The 15240-nt window shown below is 38.6% G+C and overlaps 1 long non-coding RNA gene across 1 annotated transcript in view; it reads left to right on the top strand.

The window, feature by feature from the left end:
• Window positions 1–3804: 3804 nt before the first annotated feature.
• The window catches only part of LOC114071194, a 31341-nt gene continuing 19905 nt past the window's right edge, over window positions 3805–15240 (top strand). The window contains exon 1 of the long non-coding RNA XR_003574011.1: window positions 3805–3869. This is a non-coding gene — a long non-coding RNA (uncharacterized LOC114071194). The remainder of the gene's footprint in view (window positions 3870–15240) is intronic.

Here is a 15240-nt window from a genome sequence, read left to right as displayed (position 1 = left end):
AGTTATATACTTCAGAGTTTGGACAAAAATGTTTTCTCAACTAAAATGACATCAAAGCTTGAAATTTAGCGGGTGATATGAGTTTTATCCATTCTGTTTTCTAACATACCTCCAATAAATGAAAGTTCAATAGCATTTTGCCTGTGTTACCTTGATAAAAGTCATCTGTTTAGTAAATGCTAAAATCACTAATTGTTACATCAAAGTATAATATCTTGGACAGTAGAAATACTTGGAGATATCAAGATGGAAATCTTTCTGGGGCTTTCTTCACAAAGTACATGTAGGAAGCTTTATATTTTTTATTTTCACTACTCAGATTTATTATTATAAGGCAAACAAATGAACAGTAGATATGGCAGGATACTTATTTGTATTTTGTGAAGAAAATATTTGTGTGAAGAGATTTCTTTTCATTATTTAAGTTACCGTTTTCACAGATATTTTTAGAAATTTCAGGAATCCTCATTTTTCTGGTAGCATTTTCAGATTTTCTTTATAGTTAGTGAAAAATAAAATGCCAAAGAAAAATATTAAGTTTCTAGAGTCTCTGTAAAAATACATTTTATTGAGATGAATTTGACTTTGGGATGTTTCTTGATGAAGGAAAGGCAAATAATTTCAGACCAAGCACAGGGCAACAGCCTCTATAAGCTAGTCAAATTCCTTTTACTTCTAAGTGACTGTAGATCAAAAAGAAGGGGAAAATTGTGATATCAATCAATTAGACATGACGATAATATCTGTTGTGTGCAGTGATGGTTTCTACATAAAATAAACACTCATGCCATACTCTGACTTTGGGAAAGTTCAGTATTTCTGTGTGTTTCTATTTTGATGTTCAGTAAAACTCTGGGTTTTGTTTCAGATGCTAAATTTGTTCGGATCATTCTCTCCTTTTCCCCAGACAATTCTAAACGTAATTAAATTTATTGCACTGTATGATTTATTCTTTCTTTCTTTCTTCCAACCATCGTGCCTTTTTAAGTAAAGAAAACAAATCTCACAAAACTAATTTAGTATTTTTGGATTCCCACATCTATTTGTGTCTGCTTGCATCATGGGGGAAAAAATGCCACACGACTCATAGGAGGGTGACATAAAAGTCTATATGTGGCTGTTGACTGGCGAGCGTTCCTTTTAGAATATCCCAAGAAACAGTACAAGCAGAAACTTCATAAGTAGTTCTTCAGGTTTTGGGGTGGTTTTGTTTATGTTTTGATACAAGTCACCACCTGTATTTTAGTCCGCAGACTTTGGCTTCATTTATGCTCTGGTTTTGTCCAAGGTGATTGCTGATAGCAGGGATGAGTGGCCAGGGGTGGACGGAACCCAGTCTGGGACCCGATGCAGTGGGAGAGGAGGCTTGTCAGCCTCATCAAAAAAAGCTCTGTGGTGCTGGGCTGAGCCTTCAGCATTTCCCTTGGCCCTGGCTCTTAACATACACAGCACAAGTGTATGATCTTGTGCTGCCAGTGGACTGTGGGTTTCTTAGGTTGTTAAGCCAGGTGATTTTTTAGTCACAGATCATCATAGGTGTATTTAGAACGGAAGTTTGGCTTTACAGAGCAATATGATAAAGTGTAGGGCAGTTGCTGATTGTTACAGTGTGATCAATCGTGATGTTCCTTTGGAAAAAAGCACGTGTTCTTTCCCATACCATGTTAATGTAGGCTTTAAGACAGAATTTTCTTAATGCATGAGAAATTAAAATCAGTGCTTTCTTATCACTCAAAGAAAATGAAGTATTAAAAAAGGAAGCAACTTGTGACGGTAAATTATTATGATAATTTATTTGCTGGACAGAATTGTTGCTACCCTTGAAATTGGCTTTTAATTTCAGTGAAACAGAAAAAAATTGGTAGCTATCTCTTATACAGTGTATTATTATTCAGGAGCTCTCCGAAAACAATGAAAAAGCCAACCAAAATATTAACTTTTTTTTTTTTTTTTTTTGACCTCTTGACTGCTTTCCTTTCTGAACTCAGATTTTAACAGATTTTCTTAAGATTAAGTTCTTGGAACCCACATTTATTATTTTTTTGGGTGTGGACACAGATCAGGTAAATGAGATGTCAGTAGATGGATTTCTGCTCAGAAATATGTGTGCATGTAAGTTACATATACACACAAACTCCTAAATTTGGCTTTATGGCTGTACAAGATGTGTATTCAGGTAAGTAGGGACAACAAAATAGAAACTTTTATAGGTAACAGAAGATAGGATGAAGATATGTAGTATTTTCTGAGGAGTTTTTTTTCCCTTTAAAGTTCTGTTCTGTTGCAGGAGTGTAAGTAGGTTGCAGTGTGTGAATAGAGTTCATGATGCTGAGTAACAGAGAATGAAGACTACACAAACCCATCCTTTCTTTGCTTGTGATACCTGCCAAGTCTCCAGCTGAGCGAGTCTTTCTCCTTGGCTCTTCTTGGTGTCCTTAAAAACTGTGAAAGCCAGATACTAAATTGGTCAGAACAGACCTTTTACATTTTGGCTGTCTTCCTCTCTTTATGGTCTGACTTGTCTCTTCCTCTGACATCAGTGGGTGTTTGATCAAACCTTTACTTCTGTGAAAATCACAGAGACTGGAGATAAATCGTATAATTATAGAATGAAAAAAAAGCACCTTTACATTTTTTGTAGCAGGAGAAAATGTAAGTAATGCAGAAGGAAGGAGTGCCATTATTTAAAACAGCCTCATAATTTTGTCTTAGTAGCAATTGTTGCATTTGTTGCAAGTTCATTAACTGACTTCCTGCTATGGTTTGTAGGGCTTGTGGTTAAGACAGTTATACCTGAAAGTCTCATACTAGCACTTGCTGTAGTTTAAAGGGAAGGCAGATGTCATCTATTGTACAGGAAACAGCCAATTTCTTGCATTGGGCCTGTAGCCTTACATTTCTGTCTCTTAAACCACGTAATCTATTGAAAATACACAGTGAACATCTGACCCTTGTAGTGTGCATTTAGACCTCCACAGCTGTTAATGATGAAAAGATGTAGTACTTGAGTACTTGTTCATACCCATTTTTGCTGTTTAAGTACAGTGTTTTGTCACAGGGTTTGCATTGTATCTGAATGATTTTCCTGTGTAATAACTGCTCCTGAAAAGGTAGAACTTCAAAGTGAAACAGACTGACAAGGAGGGCAGGCGACAGAGGGAGGACATGTCATTCCCAGTTGCAAAAAAATCTGTGTGTTTCTCTCTTACAGTGTATATAAATGAAAAACAACCTTCTGGTGGAACATTGACAGTAATTTTTAACTAGGCTGTTCTTCTATCCTGGAACCTAAATCCCGAGAAATTAGAAATAGGACAAGCTAACTTGAGGAAAGATAACAAACAATATACAGAAAACAGAAATATTACCAGAACTTGTAGCCCTTTAGTTTTAGATCAAAAATGTAATTTCTTTCAAACAAATGGCATCATGTTCTGGTTCATCAGCAAAGTCTGAGAGTTTTAGCTCTTGCAGGTGAGAGTTGCAGTGACTGCATGTTGCTTCTCTGAGGAATAGAAAAGCCTGGCTTTAGCTGTGGTGTCTCCTTTCTACTTGCAGACCTTTGGAATTGAGAAATTATTAATGTAATTAAATGTAGTTTAAGCAAAGTTAAGAGGTTTTTTGGTAACTGTTGAAAATGAGCTGAAACAGGATGTGCTTGTTTGCATCACTGGTACTGTTTTTGTAAATGTTTTGTAAGTGCACTCTCCTGGGCTTCAGCCCAGTTGTCTGCACTCTGAGAGATGTGAGCCTGCTGTTGGAAGTAGGATGGGAGTGAAGGGCTCACTCAGATTGTTTTTTTTTCTGCAGGTTTTACTGAAACAACCAACATCAGTCTGGCTTGAACCAACTTGCTTGGGCCTCTACAGGTAGGCACGTTAGAAAGTCTTGTAGCAAAGAGGTAAAAAATTATGGGGCCTATAAGTAGCATGAGTTCTTTCTGCTGAAGGGTTATGGGGATAACAGGTGTGAACCAGAGGCCAGATGAGGTCTAAAACACCAACAGATTTCAATTGGGGAATTACTATCTGAAGGCAACTGATTTAGCCAGAGGAACCTGAGGTCTCTGCAAAGTTAAATACTTTTGTTTTCTTAATGCTTCTAATTTGTATCACTAGAATAATTAAAGTGGTTTTGCTGTATTAAACATTAAACAAGGAAACAGTTGCTAAGAAGTTTAAGTGTTTAAAGTTTTTGAGTAGAGGTTCTCCAGTTTTGCTGTCGCTTTTGCTTATACCTGTCAAAAACCCCTAGAAATACGGATCACAGATGTGTCAGGCTTTGCTGATGTCTCTTTATGACATGTCTTGTGTCTCCACAGATTTTCTGACATTTTTTTATTTATTTATTTCTTGCCAAATGGATTATTTCAGCCTTTCACAGAAGTGAAGCAATTCAGTTCTGTGTAGTTATTGATCAGTGCTTCCTAGCTAGTTTTTAAGGGGACAGCTTTCCTCAAGACACCTGACACGCTTATGATCGATAACTTTGTGTTGGCTTTCTGCTCCTCCTGTGCTCAGGGACACAAAATTCACTCCTTGGGAAACTGAGTTCTTCCTGTTTGTCACCTAGTCCTTCATGTTGAAAACAGCTTTAAGTCGAGCACTGGTGTCTTCCTGTGAATGAATTCACAAGAGTGAATTTTACGGACATTGGTGAAGTTACTTGCGGAATAAAGGAGATGTCTGACTGGAGTCAGTGTTTTAAATAACTTCCGTTAAAGAAATTACCTATAACCATAGGGAAAACCACTTTGTCCTTGAGCATTTTTCAAAAACAAATTGAAAGGAGTTACTAGAGGGACAAGGGGAGGTGGTTTTTATGCTTGTGGATGTATGGTTGTAGAGGCAGAGGGCAGGTATAATTGAGTATGTAGCAGTGGAGGTGTATTTTGTGGCAACATGCATCCTTCTTTCTGCTACTTGAACCTGGTCTAAATATTTCTGCTGTATTCCAGTCCAAGCAACTGGAATTGTGTGCAGCTGCCTTGCTGTCAGTGGTCAAAATTCAGTATTCAAGCTGTGTATAAACATTGATGAGGTTTCAAATAATCCTAAGGGGCAGGTCCTCCTAGTTGTGTTCCAACACTTGAACTTCTGTGGTTCAGGTCTTCAAAGTTCCCTCTGCTAAATCACGAAAGAGCAGAGATTTGCAGTGATGGTTACTTAGCTTTAGAAATCAGGTCTGAGACTTTGCCTGGTCTTGCAATGTTAGCAATTGGGCATTTGAGGAAAACATTCAATATCACGCAGTTTATGATTCCTGACGTGCTATGTAGGTCCACAGGTACTTTAAAACTTCTGACCCTGCCTCAGCTTTGGGACAACACAGTGTGCAGTTAGATGGGTAGGTCTGTACCTCTGTGTTGTCTTCTTAATGTATTTGCTGAACTTATTCTAAAGAGATTCAAGTTTTGTAGACTATGTAGCTTCATGTTCTAAGTGACATTTCTTCAAGAAATATATGAAAGGATTTCTTGTAAATACAAGACTCATTCTTTGGCACAAGTTTTACATTACTTAAAAGAATTTCAGGACAAAAATATACCTGCTTTTACTTTTAAAAATTACACTTGTCTGTATTTTTCAAGTAGATAATTAACTTCGGATGATTTTGTGGCAGCACTGTTTTAATCATCTGAAGGGTGACAAAGCACATAGACTTGGCAAAATAAAGCAAAAGTACTAAAAAAAAAAAAAAGCTGATTGATTCAGCTGTGTTCACATGTAATGAAAGGTTAGTGCTTGATTGTGGTGCATGTGTGCTTAAGTGAGGATGTCGCTTTTGATTAGCCCCAAGTGTACAAGTCTCAAATTTTAGCACCTTTGTGACAGTTTCGTATGGTGCAAAAATAGGTTATATTTTGTTTGTTCACACAGGCAACAGGATGAAGATTTTCCAGGAGATGAAATATTTTTCGAATCTTTAACTGTGTAATCTCTGTCTAAAGTAAGACATACCAGTTTAATTACTTACCAAAAAATTATTTTTTTTTTCATTTCTTATTAGGTTTGTTAGCTCTCAGGCTTGAGAGATCACAGAATCACAGAATTGTTAGAGTTGGAAGGGACCTTTGGAGATCATCTAGTCCATCCTCCTCGCCAAAGACTGAGAGGATAGAGAAAATGAGAAACAGTAATTTCCTGAATTTTCTCATTTTTGTGCTTGCACATGACAGTAGGAGCACTCGGGCACTTGGTAGCAATTCAGAGATTAGCTTGGAAACATCCTGCTCTATCCCAGCTGCTCTCAGTGTTCTCCCAAATTGAATGCTAAGGATGCTATTCAGTGGCTCATTTCTTGCTGGGATTACCACCGTATCGTAGTACTGCCCCTTATTTATCTATCTTTTCCACACCCTCCTCCAGTGTTCTTTGTACTTTGAGAAAATTGATGAGTAGGAGATTGTGGAGGAAAAAAGAGGATGAGCAGCGCCCAAAACTTCCAAGATGTAAAGAAGCAACTCTGTTAGTTATCCTTTCCTCCTGTGTTTGTCATCCATCTCCTCAAGAAGACCCTGTACTTGGTAGCTCCTCCTTGAAGTACAAGAAAGTGTGTGGGCTTAAAGAGGACAATAAAAGGCAACTGCTTCAGGGAGCTGTGTTACAAATTTCAGGGTGTTGATAATAGAGCATCACAGAAAGATTAAACTCTGCAGTACCATTTTTTAATTTTTCTGTGGATGTGTGGCTTTGCAGTATTAGATGCCAAATCTGCCATGGTACCTTTCCAGGCTGGCAGCCTGTGCAATAGAGGCTCTTGTGGAGGCTCTGCACAGCAGTTCTTCTGGAATTACTGATGTTTTTCTTCTTATTAGCTTTTCTGTCAGTGCCACACAACTCTGAAAAATGGCACTAGAGCCAATCAGCAATGCAACACTTGGAGAAAGCTGCACTGACAATAAAGGGATATTTATGTCACAAAGCCAAAAACCCCGGAGTTTCAGGGATGGGTGGTCCAAAACAGCATCCTAGCTCAGCCTGTCATGTGTTTTGTATAACTGAGCTACAGCATGCTCAGGGATCCTGGAGGATTTGCATAGCTCCATATTGCAGCTTCAGGAGCCAAACCTTTGAGCATTGCTTAACAGCAGGCCAGCAGTTTCTGATCTGTGGTACAGGAAGTGGTGGAAACTTGCATGGTATTGCTTTCCCTTTTTTTATTATTATTGCCCTTATTGCATTAGAGAGGCTAAGCAGACCTTAAATACTTCATGTGAAGTAGCACTTGCTTTGATAGAAGAATTTGTTATCTGATGGTAGCTACCTAGTCCCCTTGAACAAGGAAGCTTTGATTCAGGGAATGACTTTTGAAATCTCTGATAATAGAGTTCTGTTGGTTTAGTGTCTCACATAGGTTCCTGCCAGTGAGACTTCCAACTTCCAGGGAGTGATAGGTTCACATGGGAAAATGCCATTGGTCAAGATGTGATTAGGACCTTTGTCCAGACTGAAACCTGCAGAGGTCTGCATGTCTCTTCTGACATCTGTGTCCGTGGAGGAGGCCTTACCGCTGTTAATGAGTGCAGTTAACTGCAGCAAAGTCTTAGGTATAGCCTTAAAACTCTTCTACCTAAATTCAGAATGGGAAAGAAAGCTGAAAAAGGTGTTTGTATTTTTTTCCCCCAGAGAATTAGCAAACATTGCTTTTGTTGCCAGATGATACTTTTGTGAAGCTTTCCTGATGATCTCTTCCTGAGTCCTTTTGTCTCCTTTACTGTCACAGCTTCCCCAGGCATCTCTGGTTTTCTTCTGAGCAGCCTGTCAATCAAGCAGCTAATTCTTGCAGCTTACAAGTGTGTGCCTGTCTCTCCCTGAATCGCTCTTCTCCTGAATCCGCCTCTTTGGATCCTTCTCTTTCACACAGTTAACTGTGAGGTTTTTCTTGCTCTGACACACTTTGCCCTAAGATTACTTGCTGTGCACTTTTGCCCTCTCTTTCCCATTTCCTGTTTCCTAGTCTGTTGCATTAGCAAGCCACCACAGTGCTATTAACTTCTCTCCTTTCAATACCGTATGCTAAGAACTGCTCTCAGGTTGGTGTGTTAACTGGAACTCATATCCTGTTGATGGTCACATCGATCTTTGCCTTGCTGAGAGTCTTCATTCCCCAGCTCTGACATTTCCTCTGTTTCTGTCTGTCATCTTCTAAGAAACCTCATACCTCACAGACAAGTTCTTCCCATCTATGTTCTATTTTGAGCTCTGCTTTTGCTGAATAGCTATTTAACTTTAGCACTTAGGCCACTGCAGCATTTCTGCGTATCTTCTGCGGAATTTTTCGTTGCTTGGTAGGCCTGATTGGGGCATATTAGCACCAGCAGGCTTCATCCTCTCTGCAGTTTTAGGGGGAAGCAGTTGCCTTCAGAGAGGTGATTCCTGACACCTGTGTCAGCAACTTAGCTCCTTCTTAGCTCAGGAGCCCTGAATCGCAGTCAGCCTGTCTTCTTGCTGAGAAAGTAGAAAATACAATGCATTTTCTGACTTTCCTCACGTTCTTGTTAATGTAATCTATTCAGCCTCCTCATTGCATGTAAGGGGTAGCATAGATTGTAGTCATTTTCAACCTATTAAAGTGATCAGAGGCGTTATAGAATTTTAAGGCATGACTTTTTAGCTTCTTTTCTTAAATATTCCTTTATTCCTGCTTAGCAGGCGGCATCTGTAGGAGGAATAAACAGATTTGTTTCTTTAATGCAATATTTTAAGGTTCCTAGTTTTTCTTTTCTTCCTCCCCCCACCCCAGGAAATTTTTCAATGAAAAACTTAACTCTACATATTTCATCTTTTTAGTACCTCAGTTACAGAGTTTTAGCCTACAGTGGTATGGAACACTGGAATAATAAATCTGAAAAGGCTCCTCTTAAGGCAAAAAACCCAAAAGATCACAAGATGCCAAAAATAATTTGCTTTCCTGCGTGGAATTCTTTTATGTGAGTTAAAAATTATTATTTATTTTTCACTCTCTTACATGGCCACTAATTGCTACTGGTGTCACACAACGTTTGTTACTATTTATAAAAAGGCTCAGGCAGGTCTCAATTATATTTTTGAAGCTGCAATACGTTATTTTTTGTGAGGAAGAACTGGAGGGAAAGAGCTGGTAGAAGAAATGTGCCCCACTTTTGTACAAAAAACCGCTTGTGCTGACTAGCTACTATAGTCTATAAAAATACATTGTAATCTGCAAAAATAAATGCTAAGCTTACTTATATGAAGCTGACAAAGCATCATGTCTTTTTGAAATAGTGTTTGGCTGGTATTTGTGTGGTTGAAGCCTATTATATGAATTCCTAAAAAAGGCAGGTTATTTAGAAACTCTGCCCAACAGGTGCTTCTTGAATCTTACCCTTTTTTAGACCTACTGTAAAGAAGAAAGACACCCATACTTTTGAAACTGGTTTAATGTGAGGATAGCTTTTACTTGTCTTTAATTTTAATGTGTCCATTTCTCCATCTTACCCACAGCTGTAACACTGAATTACAGCCTGTATATTTTAAGAGTCCTTCCGCAGTTACTGGTGTGGGTCACGTAGTTTCCATGCTCTGTAGCCTTGCTCTTTGCTCAGCTTGCTGTCTCTGTTCACTATTCATTTAATCAGCAAATATTAGTATAGTGTGTTCTATTTCAGAAGGCCTTTCATGGAGGGTTATTAGAATTGGTTTTCCCTAGAGCAATTAACATAAAATTAATGCTATTTTGGATTATAACAATCACTGAAGTATTTTTATACTACCTGTCTTTATGGCTCTTGATCACTTATGCTTGTATTGGTGGTTTTGTATTTATAGCCAGGTCTTCTTTAAGTCTTTTTTATCTCTAAAATAATTTCACAAATTTTTGAAATCCTCAGCCTGCAAAAGAATATAGTTCAGAGTGCAGCTTTCTGTGAATGTGACTGTCATTTAATGAATAGTTCTTTGAAGAGTTCTATATTGACTAGAGTCAACCTCAAGATTTGGATAGGAGATAAATGGATATCTTCCTTCCAAAACTAAGCATTATCCCAGAATTATGTAGTAATACCTTGAAAGAAAGCTTGTCCAATATTTAATGCATTAGTTAGAGATTAAGATTTAATTCCCAAGACTTTTTGCATGATGTCAGGCAAGTAATGAATAAAATCGTTACAAACTGAGCGAGGTGGGACCTAGGAACTTGTGCTTCTGAGCCTCAGTCTCCTTCATTCTTCCATTTGAAAGAAACCAAAACAACAAAGCACAACCATCCAGACCTACTCCTCCCTGCCAAGAAACCAAAATGGATGAGCTGTGGGAAGGAATACTTGCCTTCCTCTGTTTTGGGTTAAAAACTGTGAGATGATTGGGAGAACAGGTAGTGAGGATAACATGGCCTGTTGTTTCCCTGATCTCTGGGTCCATTCTTTTTCTCTATCCTGACTCTGTCTCAGGTGCAAAATGTATGCCAGCACACCTGTGCTTTTCTCCAGACTAATCTCAGTGAGAAGGAAGCCTTGGGTCTCTGGCCCAGATGAGACTGGAAAGGACAGCTACAGCTCACAGAGGTGCAGGGTGGCAGGACTTGTGGGCTGTGACCACTGTGAACCTCATCAGGCAGCTGCAGGAGTAGCCATCAATTCCAAACAGCTGAAACACATCACAGACAGAAACAGAAGAAGCTGGAAGTAGGGGAGACCAGGTTAATATGAAATATATGTTTTATTGCCTTTATATTATGAAAAGATGATGTCAGTAAACTTAACAGCTGTGCATATCACTTCTGCATAGCTGGAATTGTATGGTGACTTATATGGAACTGTTCAAGGGCAGAATGAATGCACGCCATACATTTGATGGGAAACTGAGCAGATAAAGGCTTTGTAGAATCATAGAATATAGATATGAAAAAAATACCTTTAAGTAGCACAGTTACCATTGTTTTTCATTTAATTATAATACCTTAATGCTGATCATGCTTCTAATACAGACATAAACATTGTTAGAGGTCAGTGAGACTCTAATGCCTTAAACCTAGTAAACAAATTATGCAGTGTCTTCAATTATTACCTGCCCAGTCTAATTCCCTTAAAATTCAAAGACTCAAAGTCCTTTCCAAAAACACTGTATGATGCAAACATCTGTAATCTCTGGTTTCACTTTAGGCACGAAGACATCCTAAGCAATGAGACCTTTTACCACACTAGAAAGTGAAAATTATCTAAAAATACATATAGCAATATATCAGTACATACTTATGGATTATACAAAACCAGAAGAAACTGATTGAAAAAAAACCCCAAACAACAAAGCAACTCATCACAGCACTGATATATCACCTGGTCTTCCAACAAATGCATGGAAGATGTCAGAACTAGTGGGTCTTTTGGGGGTGGTCTGTGTTTTTATGTCAGAAAAAAAAAAACCAAAACATTTATTTAATAAGAGGATTCTGAATTTTTTTTAATCATTATTATTTATATTATTTTACTACCTCTGTAGGTTTGCTGCTTTGCAGTTGACTGTTCTTAGAATAAGACGTATAGCCTTTGACATTAAGATTTTTTGAAATCCCCTTAGAAACACCAAAGTGCTACTCCTAGTCAGCTTTTTCTCTGACCTAATTTTAGGAAAAATCCCAAATGATCTGAAGTCAATTAAGTTCTGAATGTCAAAATTTAGATTAATCATGAAAGAAATACTTCCATTATCAAGACATTTAATAAGCTTTTCCACCTTGGGCTCCCACTGGATACACAACGCAGCATGTACAGTACCTTAGTCTTTGAGTGGTCCCATTGATTATTTGGTGCCATTAATCTGGGAAGTAATTTGCAGTGCACCATAAATACATAGAAACTTAAAAGTTGTGAGCTTGCTAATAACTCTTTCTGACTGGATTGTTACATAATGTATTTTGAAAGAAGAAATAAAGAATTTTGAGAGAGAAGAAAAATGGTTTAACCATGGCCTTCCTATTTATTAGATCTTTTGCTGATCAACGTACAGTTGGGACCCTTTTAGCATTTTGTGAAGTGCTCTAATACACTGTACTAACAAAGGGACTTTTCTTTTGCATGGCAAAGGCGAAGAATGCCAAAAATAGGAATAAGAGAATGAGGCCCCTAAATATGTCTAGATAGGCAGTTCCTTTTCATGGCCTTACTAATAAGGAACATATTGGAAGATGATTTCCCTGCTGAAAATAGGGACTGGTTAACTTGCAAAAGGGTATGGATGAATTGAGAAGATAAGAACAAAGCACTAGAAATCTGTTGTGCAAACAGAAATCTCATAGTACAGCTGCTCTTTCTTCATGTAAATGAGGAATAAATTTTATAAGAAATGCTGCAGAATAGTCATCAAGTGTCCAGCTTTGCATTCAGCTTTACTGTTTTTTGATTTGGTTTACCCAGTGCAGCAGATGGTACTGGGAAAACAATAAGTCTTTGCATCGACTTCCTCCAGCATTGACAATTGTTCTTTCTGGGGCATTTGAAGAACTTACCAGTCATAGATAGCCAGGATGAGCTCTGCAAGTCCTGTATTGTGAAGACAAGAGGAAAATCTTCAGTCTGAAAATGTATAGAGTGTATTGAATGAGCAAAATGAGTGGATGTAGAGAATACTCATCAGAGTATATAATTTTGTTAGACAATGTGAGGATCTGTGATAAGTCAGACAGTAACATGTTTGCCTCAAAATGAGTTTATGCCCGGGTCTGGGTGTCTCTTTTGTTAGGATTCACAGGTCAATATTCAATTGAAACAATTGTGTGAGTGCAGAAAATGGGGCATGCTGGTTTGTAACAGAGAGGTAGTTGTGCATCGTAGAGAAAAATAAAGATTGTTTGGATTCGGAAAACTTGTGTCTATGTTGATAGAACAAATTTTCATTTTCTTGGAAGCCTAGGGAGACCAGGTATTTTCTGACATGTTTTCTGATATCCAAGCTGAACTCTGTGGTGTATATGTAAGACTGGAGATTACAGATAATTCTGTACTTGCACTGTATTGGGTAAAAGCAGGAAAAAGCAGAGCTCTGAATATAAGGGAAATGAGACCGCACACATGGTAGTTGCAAATGGTGCATCTGATTATCAGGTTTAATGTGTCATTAGGGTCTTGCTGACCTTTTCTGTCAGTGCAAAACATGGGCAGATGTTAGCCTTAAAAAGAGAGCAGAAGTGGATAGATGTGAGCAGGCTGGCTGCCAAAAGATCAGCTGACACTATGCTGACATCAAGTGCAATCTGGGGAGTCCTTCTTACCCAAACAAGCTTTCACATGCAGCAAATCTCAAATGCAGGAGCCACAGCAGTGTCTGTAAAACAGTCTCATATGGTCAGTACATCTTTGTTGCTATGAGATACACATTGTCCTTCTCTTTTTTGGGCTGATTTCTTTGATCTTAGTCTCTCAGTGTCTGTTGTTTCATCCGCTGAGAACAGACCATAAAGAGGAACTGGGCATTTGTCTTTTGCATTTTCACTGGATGTGCAGGAACTACTTCCTTCTGAGATCTGCATGCAGTGTGTTACTTAAGGGTTGCTTTACTAACTGGTTTTTAGAGGGGTGTAGGATGCTACCAAGACATCGATGGATGATGTAGTGATGGTAAAAGTTAAGCTGCTGCACTGTGTCTTGCTATTTATTTTCAGAAACCTTCAGATAACTCTGAGGAGTAAGTGCATCCTCTTCCCTCCTCCCATACCTAATCATTAAAGCTCTGCTTTCATGTGTGGCTTCCTCTGTTCACTGTCTATGCAGGATAAAGATTCTTGTTCTGATGCTTTTCCCAGTAGGAGTCTGAATTTTCCTGAGAAGCAAACAATGCTGTTGTCATAGCATATCAAAATACCCACAAAAGGTAATTATCTGGAAGAAAGGAACCTACCACTGGGATGCACCGAAAGGGAAGTCTGATGATTAGGTGAGCAAGACACTGAAATCTAGTTTCTGAATTTAGTTTTGCTGTGGACATCTCTCAAGTCAGTTAGCTGTGTTTGTAAGATAATGCAAAAAATATTTATCTTCTCAACTTTTTCTCTGTATGTATTTTCAAAATACGTGCTCCTGGAGTGGGTGTCTTCTCTTCTCGCGTGTGCATAGTGCTCACCTCCATACATGGATGCTTCCTTTTGAGGACGTTTGGAAGTAACTGTAATGCCCATATCAACAGTAAAGAGAATGTGAGTCTGTCCAGGAAATTAGCTCTACTTTTTGTTTTGAAAATGTGTGTCAGTGCTCCTCAAAAATTAGTATCTGAAATTCCAGTTTTCCACAGGGCTCAGAAAAAGAAGACTACAAAACATTAGGTTGCAGCAGAGAATGTAGCTGTTGGAAAGATGACTGGAAGGCTAGGATGGTGAGGGCAGAAGGAGGATACTGGCAGCGGTCCTCAGTCTGCTTCTCTTACTTTCTGCATTGGGAGCCACCTCTGCCCTTGAAGGAAATGAATGCTTTTTCTATTTTTTCCATTCCCTTCCCTCCCCAAGACATTACAAGCTAAGAAGAAGGTGGCTCAAGAATGAGGGTAGAGGTTGGTGTTCTCAGTAACGACAATCTGGACGATGAGCTTTCATGAGAAACTGGGTTAATAAGAAATCTGACAGCCTGCAATAGGCTGTGGGAAACCATTTCCACCATTGCTGGCTTAATGATGACTTCTAAAAAAATTTCCAAACAAATTCCTAGAGACAGGAAGATGACGAGGAGGAACAAGGTTCTTGAGTCTAGTACCATTTTGAATAGGTACTATAGAAAAGCCTTTCCTATTTCCTAAAGGATAAAAGGGAAAAACTATATGTAGTCCCTAAAGAGTGTATAATAGTCTACACTGCCTCTTAAAGCAGAGCCTCTTGCAGTAGTGGTTCGTTTAGAAAGCTGTACTAAATTTCTGTTCAAGATTTCATCCCACATCCATGTACATTTACCTATGTTGGGGTAAGAAGCTTCAGATTTTCCCACTCTTTAACCCACAGTCCAAACCATTTCAACTGCAGAAGGCCCAGCAAAGAAGACCGATCAAGTAGGCAACGGGAAACTGCTACCTACAGCAGCTAAATCACTTCTGATTTGTAGATGGGGTCATTTGCAGGTAAGGCAAGTATGTGCATTTTACCCAGCGCGTGCTCACTTTTGGTGTGTTTTATCAGTTTGAGGCCTTTAACAGCTCTTTTCTTTGAGTCAGCTGTCACGCACATCTGTGCTCTTAAATGGACAGCAGCACAAAATTGAATGTAGATATACAATGGCATGCCATACATATTGAACCGGACAAA

The sequence above is a fragment of the Empidonax traillii genome, unplaced genomic scaffold (assembly GCF_003031625.1).
Source record: "Empidonax traillii isolate 1590-97213 ecotype Southwest subspecies unplaced genomic scaffold, ASM303162v1 scaffold1889:size54788, whole genome shotgun sequence".
Lineage (NCBI taxonomy): Eukaryota > Metazoa > Chordata > Aves > Passeriformes > Tyrannidae > Empidonax > Empidonax traillii.
Note: the sequence above shows the minus strand (reverse complement) of the source record. Positions and strands in the feature narration are given on the sequence as shown.